We start from the raw sequence: 7,964 nt of genomic DNA, 5'->3' as shown, positions 1-7,964 counted from the left end.
GAAGAACTCAAGGCTACACGTGAAGATTATGAAGAGGAAATCGAAGTATTAGTGGAGAAGAATGACGATCTGATCAAGAAGATCGGAATATTTATGGGAGGCCCTACACCAGTAGAAGAAGACGAAGAACCCAAGGAGATTCGCCCGGAAGACTACATCATCATCGACGACACCGACTCGGATCGAGATGATAGCGATGATGACTATGTTGATGAAGCTGGAGCAGATATCATGGAGTCTGCAACCGAAGAATATTTCTAGTAGACCACCCAACAGTAGTAGTAGTCCACCATGTAAATATAGTAGTCCGAGCACTTTTGCGATAGTTAGATCGATTGTATGCCCTTGTTTGATTGAATGAAGTGAATTGTTTGCTTTTGCCTCATGTGCATATGGGTAGTGTTTTCTCTCTAGACCCCTCTCTATTCTTAAATCTCATCTTTTCTAAACCCTCAGATGCCTCCGAGACGTGACCCCGGATTTACCTTCCCACCGGAGCTCACTCAGTTGATCCAGCAGCAGAACACATTGATGCAGTTGCTAGTCCAGAATCAGAATCAGGGGAACAACAACAACCCACCACCACCACCACCTGTTGATCACTTAGCCCGTTTTCTTAGGCTGAATCCGCCGGTGTTTTCCAGTAGCACCGAGCCGATAGTAGCAGATGATTGGCTCCGCAAGACAGCAAGGGAGTTGACCACGGCAGGATGCACAGATGCGGAAAAGGTGAAGTTTGCCGCACATCAGCTTGAAGGACCCGCAGCATCATGGTGGGAGAATTTCACCGCCACTTTCCCTATCGACACTGTCACATGGGACCAGTTCCAGCAGGCTTTCCGTACTGCCCATGTTTCAGCAGGAGCTATGGCCATGAAGAAGCGAGAGTTTCGCAACTTGCGCCAAGGAGGACGGACAGTTGGCCAGTATGTGGAGGACTTTAGTAAGCTAGCACGTTATGCTCCAGATGACGTTGCTACGGATGCAGCTAAGCAGGAGAAGTTTCTGGAAGGACTGAATGATGAGTTGAGCATGCAGTTGATGGTAGCAACCTTCAACAACTACCAGGAGTTGGTAGATCGTGCTCTCATGATTGAAGGGAAGCAACAGCAGATTGAGAATCGCAAGAGGAAGTATGGACAAGGAAAGTACAATTCAGGAGCTCAGCAGAAGCCACGTTTTACCCCTAGACCGGGAGGACATTTTCAGCATACCCATGGAGGAGGTAGCTCGCACAATCATAATGGCACCAAGAATGGTAATGGGAATGGAGGAAGCAACGGCCAGAATCATACCAACCCATCAACCCCAGCCAAGAGAGACCTGAGCCAAGTCACTTGCTTTAAGTGCCAGAAGACCGGACATTATGCCAATGAATGTCCTGAATCCCAGAATGGAAATGGCAATGGAAGCTCTGGGAAGAAGCCGAACCCTTTCAATAGGGGACAGGTGAACCACGTTAACGTGGAGGAGGTTGAAGAGCAGCCGGATGCAGTGATCGGTAAGTTTTTTGGTTAAGTCATTTACTGCACTCGTTCTTTTCGATACTGGTGCATCGCATTCATACATATCAAGGGGATTTGTGGATAAGTATAACCCGCCCACCAAAGTTCTTAGAACACCTATGTTAGTAAGCTCACCAGGAGCGGAGTATATGGCTAGTAATGGATGTTTTCAAGTGCCATTGAGTATAGGTAGGCATGTGTTTCCCTCGGATTTAATCATTTTGGAATCACAAGGTTTGGATGTAATTCTGGGTATGGATTGGCTGTCGATGTATGGAGGAAACATCGATTGCGCCAATAAGTCAATTTTGCTTACCACCCCAGAAGGGAGAAGGATCAAGTATGTATCCCGGTATGTGCCTAAAAGGACTCAAGTGAATTCGTTAACATGAGTTGTGCAGGAGGAAGTACCGGTAGTGAAGGATTTTCCTGATGTATTTCCAGAGGAGTTGCCAGACATGCCACCGGATAGAGATATTGAGTTTTTGATTGAGCTTTTGCCAGGCACAGGGCCAATATCTAAGAGACCATATAGGATGCCCGCAAAGGATTTGGAAGAGATTAAGAAGCAGATTAAGGAGTTACTGGATAAAGGTTATATTCGCCCAAGTTCTTCACCTTGGGGATCGCCAGTACTTCTAGTGGAGAAGAAGGATGGATCGTTAAGGATGGTTGTGATTATCGAGGATTGAATGAAGTAACCATCAAGAACAAGTACCCACTACTGATGATCAATGATCTATTTGATCGATTGCAAGGAGCTAAGGTATTTTCCAAGATCGATCTGCGATCAGGATACCATCAGTTGAAGATTCAAGAACAGGATATACCTAAGACAGATTTTACCACCAGGTATGGGCTGTACGAGTATACCGTTATGTCATTTGGTCTGACTAACGCACCTGCATATTTTATGAACATGATGAACAAAGTATTTATGGAGTTTTTGGATAAGTTCGTCGTAGTGTTCATTGATGATATCCTGGTTTACTCGAAAAATGAAGAGGAGCATAAGGAGCATTTGCGTTTGGTACTTGGTAAGCTCAGAGAACATCAGTTATATGCCAAGTTTAGCAAATGTGAGTTTTGGTTGAAGGAAGTTGGATTTCTCGGACAAGTTATCCGAAGAAGGTATAACAGTAGATCCCACCAAGGTTGACACTGTAACAAATTGGGAAGCGCCAACAACCATTGGAGAGATCCGGAGTTTTCTTGGACTTGCAGGATACTACCGAAGATTCATTGAAAATTTCTTGAAGATTGCGAAGCCTATGACGGAGTTGTTGAAGAAGGATACCAAGTTCATATGGACCGAGGAATGTGAGGCCAGTTTGCAGGAGTTGAAGAAACGTTTGGTTACATCACCAGTGTTGATTTTTCCAGATCAGACCAAGGATTATGAGGTGTATTGCGACGCTTCATGTCGAGGACTTGGAGCAGTGCTTATGCAGGAAGGAAGAGTTGTTTCATATGCCTCACGATAGCTTAAGCCTCATGAGTTAAATTATGCCACGCATGATTTGGAGTTAGCAGCCGTAGTGCATGCATTGAAGACTTGGAGACATTTTCTCATTGGAAACCATTGTGAGGTGTACACGGATCACAAGAGTTTGAAGTATATTTTCACGTAGAAGGAGTTGAATCTCAGGCAAAGGAGATGGTTGGAGCTCATCAAGGATTATGATATGAGATTGCATTATCACCCCGGAAAGGCTAACATAGTAGCCGATGCGCTGAGCCGTAAAAGTCATGTCAACACCCTAATGACGGGAGATTTACCAAGGGAGTTAGCCCAAAATCTTCATGAGCTATGTTTGGAGATAGTCCCGGGAGGTAATGTAGCAGCATTGGAGATTCGGTCTACTTTGATGGATAAGATCAGAGAAGCTCAAAGGATTGACAAGGAGATCGCTTCTATTAAGGAGAAAATGAGCAAAGGAAAAGCTAAAGGATTTCGTGAGGATGAGCATGATACCTTATGGTTTGAAGACCGTGTTTATGTGCCTAATGATTCGGAGATCAGGAAGTTAATTCTGCAAGAGGCCCATGATTCACCATATTTGATTCACCCAGGAAATACCAAGATGCATTTGGATTTGAAAGATACTTTCTGGTGGACCGGAATGAAGAAGGATATTGCGGAGTATGTAGCAGTTTGTGATGTATGTCAGAGAGTAAAGGTAGAGCATCAGAAGCCAGCAGGATTGCTACAGCCATTGCTAATACCCGAATGGAAGTGGGATAAGTTAGGCATGGATTTTATCACAGGATTGCCTAGAACACGTTCAGGCTATGACTCGATATGGGTTGTAGTCGATCGCTTGACAAGGGTAGCTCATTTCATCCCAGTGAAGACTACCTATACTAGTGCTAAGTTAGCAAAGATATACATGACCAGGATCGTATGTCTGCATGGAGTTCGAAGGAGCATTGTATCAGACAGAGGAACCCAGTTTACCTAAAAGTTCTGGAATTAGTTGCATGAAACTTTGGGTACCAGGCTAGAGTTTAGTACAGCTTTCCATCCGTAGACAGATGGACAGACCGAGAGAGTCAATCAGATTTTGGAGGATATGCTGAGAGCTTGTGCGCTAGATTACTGATCTAGTTGGGACGAGAATTTGCCATACGCAGAGTTCTCTTACAACAACAGTTATCAATCCAGTTTGAAAATGAACCCTTTCGAAGCCTTGTACGGAAGGAGGTGCAGGACCCCATTGTCGTGGGATGAAGTTGGAGACCGTTAGTTGTTTGGACCGGATCTGATTAAGGAGTCTGAACAGAAAGTAAAATTGATTCGTGATAGGCTCAAGGTAGCCCAATCCAGGCAGAAGAGCTACGCAGATTCTAAACGCAAGGAGATAGTTTACGAAGGCGGAGGCCGAGTTTATCTTCGAGTATCTCCACTTCGAGGAGTTAAGCGCTTTGGAGTTAAGGGAAAGTTAGCGCCACGTTTTGTAGGACCATACAAGGTTTTGGAGCATATGGGAGAAGTAGCTTATAAGTTGTAATTGCCCGAAGGATTGTCAGGAGTTCACGACGTGTTCCACGTTTCCCAGTTGAAGAAGTGCCACACAGAGAAGTAGCTTATAAGGTAAAATTCTTGAGTATGCCAGCCGAGTCACCCGCAGCAAGGTTATTAAGTTTTGCAAAGTTTAGTGGAGCCACCACATGGAGGACGAAGCCACCTGGGAGCGAGAGGAAGATCTGTTGAAGGACCACCCTCACCTATTTTCGGGCCAACCCGAATCTCGAGGGCGAGATTCATCTTAAGGGGGGTAGGTTTGTAACATCCCAAATTTTCAATTTGGAATGTTATACACTAGATCATCATTGCATATCATATTTTATTGCATTTTGGTTGATCCTAGTAATTCTACGCAACTCAAGGACCCTCGGAGAGAGTTGGGGATTTCGTTATTTTCATATTTGAGTTTTCTCAAAATTTGAAAATAGGATCATTTGATTTGATTTATTTTATCTTCAATTATTTCTATTATCAAAATATGAGAGAGGGAATAAAATGACTTTCCCAAAATAATGAAATATTGAGGATTTAATAAAAAAATCAAATAAGATTTTATTTTAGATTTTTTGCTATTTTATTTGAATTTAGGAAAAATGCGTGTTTTTCAAAATTGCATTTAGGCCCCAAATAAATGTTCATCCCGTGCGGCTTGATTTTAGAAGCCGGGGAAAATTTATTTCAGGATTTTTGGAGTCCGTTTAGTATTCCTTTTGTCTTTTTTCTGAGCATAATTATTTTAAAAAAAACACGAACCGACTTCGGGCCGTGTTCGGCCTGGACTTTGTCCGGTCGGGCCCTTATATAGCGCCGACCCCGAGCCCCCAAAGCCCACCCTGCGCAAACCCTAGCCCCGAGCCGCCCGAGCCGCACCAAGCCGCCGCCGGAGTTCGCCACCGACGAGTTTGAACCGCCCGCCGTTTTTTTAGAAAACCGTTGGTTTTCACCGGTTTTTTTAGATTCGTTTTTTTAGATAGATCGGTTTTTCTTTTCTTGGTTTAGTTAATTAGCGAGCGTTCACTCGTTCGTTCATTTTAACGAACGCGTTCGTCGTTTAGATCCAGATAACGAACGTTCGTTCGTTAATCTGTTCGTCGTTTTTCTTTTTCTCGGATTAAATCCGTGATTTTCTGATCGCGATTCCTGATCCGATTTTCGTTCTAGTATAACTTTTCGCTCGTTTAACGGAATCAGGCGATTCAAGCGCCTGGAGTTTCATCTTGAAACCCTCTTTCCGTTTAACAAACTCAAACAAGTTTTTGTCTCTGTAAAATTTGACCTAGATCCAGAATAGTAAATGAAGCTTGTTTCTTTTGCCGTTTGTCTTTCGTTGCTTCGTTCAATTTGATTCTTTTTGCCAACCGGAGTTCTTAAGTTGAACTTTCTGGTTAGATCTCTTATTTGAGTTTTACCTGTGCATTAGTTGAGTACTTATTGTATGCTTGTTTGTTTGCGATAGAATACCCGGAGTGTGCCGCTTGCTACTTCAAATTGCTAAGTTTCACGGATCATCAGCAAGGCAAGTAACACTTTGATCATACCTCCTACTACCCAGTTTTTATTGCATTAGATCAATCCTCACACATTGCATGATTAGGATCTAATTAAATTGTGGGTTTGGGAAGTAGATGAAGTAGTACCTATCACCTATTTTATTATCAAACCTTTGGGAGTTACTTCTACGTTTGCTTATTATGTCATGCTATGCTAGTAGACGTGGATTGGATGAGTGAAATCCATGACAGATGTGAGTTTGTTAAATTAATGGTTATCTAAGGTGGCAACTTAAATACACATCTGGGTGGATTGAGGCACCTGGGTATTCCAGCGATTGCCTGTTTTTCTTTTGGACCACCACCCAGGCTCAAAGGGATCATGAGATTATTCATACTAGAAACTTCCGTGTGCAGCCACAAGCTACTATGGGCTCTAGCATAGTTGACTAAGTTGTGCGAACTCTTACAGTGGTAGACTAGCGGATGTAGGGGAAAGTAGGTGTAACGGTCTACCAGATCGTAAGGTGCTAGCGCTTCTGAAAGACTATGTCTCGGTCATCCGTTTCTCAAACACCGTGTAGTGCGAGAATCCCAACGGAGGAGATTGGGTCTTGTGGGGAAAAGTGCGCAAACCTCTGCAGAGTGTATAAACTAATCATGGTTAGCCGTGTCCCCGGTTAAGGACATATTGAGTATCTAGTACTTGGATTATCATGTGAATCTCATCATGTTACTCTAATTAATTTATTGGGTTTTTAATGGTGATGCTTAATTGGGATTGAGAGGGTGTCTACACTCTCAATGTTTAACAACCACCATGATAGTTAAATAAAATTTATTCCTTTGCAGTAGGGAAAAATTGGCTTTACGCAAAACTGTAACCATAGAGCTTTCCACCAGCCAAATATGCATGTAGTATAGTCTTATTCCTTCATTGCTCTCTATGTGTTACATTGCCAGCATATTCCATGTGCTGACCCATTTCGGGCTGCAACGTTCATGTTGCAGACTTTTCAGACGATGAGTAAGGTGCCTTTAGGTCGTGGTTCTATACTCACTGATGCCGTTGGAGTTGATGGACTCACTTATCTTCCAAGCCTTCCGCTGTTATCGTTATTAGATGGCATTAAGCCATATTTATTGTAATAAGTTCTTTTTTGAGACACTTGATGTAATAAGTGTGTGATTGCTACTCTGTTATAAATCCTTCAAGTACTGTGTGGTGTCAGCATTACTGATCCAGGGATGACACCGAAGCACATAGATTGGACCGTTTGAGGTCTGGTCGCTACAAGGTGTGTCCTCAGGGACCATACCGTGGTACACATTTTGTGATGTCTTCTTGCCACACTAGCAACACACATAAATAGTCCGGAGAGTCATGGAGGTTATGTGGAAGGTACTCAACCCATTGATCGCCTGAAGACGAAGGTGCTCGAGTGTAGTACAGTCACGGAGCAGGCGCTCCATGTCACCGTTTGAGAGGCAGATGATGACGAGCTCGAGGTGCTTTAGTCATGGTAGAATAAGAGTGGGCACGTCATTAGGGGGGAATGGCTGTTCCTGAACTTGGCGACGCGGAGCATGGGCGTGAGGCAGAGCGCAAACGTTGGCAGCGAGCACGTATGCCCATCATCAAAAGTGAGCTCCTCGAGCTGATCTAGGGCGGGGGATTGGAACCAGTCGTCAAGCTTGGCTCGGTCCTTGCCGTTGGAACAGAACTTGCCCATTCTAAGGCCTCTGGTTGGGCGAAGATGACTGCCGAGGACCTTGGAGAATGCATCCAAACTTTTGCGATAGCCATGGCAGAGCTCGTGGGTGTCGATGAGGTCGAGAGGGCTAGAGTTCCATAGGGGGCGCCACCGCTGGGAAAGGACGGTTGTCCGTGCCCCATATTTGATTGGGAGGAGGGAGATGATGACTGTCAACATATCATCA

The sequence above is a fragment of the Triticum aestivum genome, chromosome 4A (genome assembly GCF_018294505.1).
Source record: "Triticum aestivum cultivar Chinese Spring chromosome 4A, IWGSC CS RefSeq v2.1, whole genome shotgun sequence".
Classification (NCBI taxonomy): Eukaryota; Viridiplantae; Streptophyta; class Magnoliopsida; order Poales; family Poaceae; genus Triticum; species Triticum aestivum.
This window is presented reverse-complemented; position numbering follows the sequence as displayed.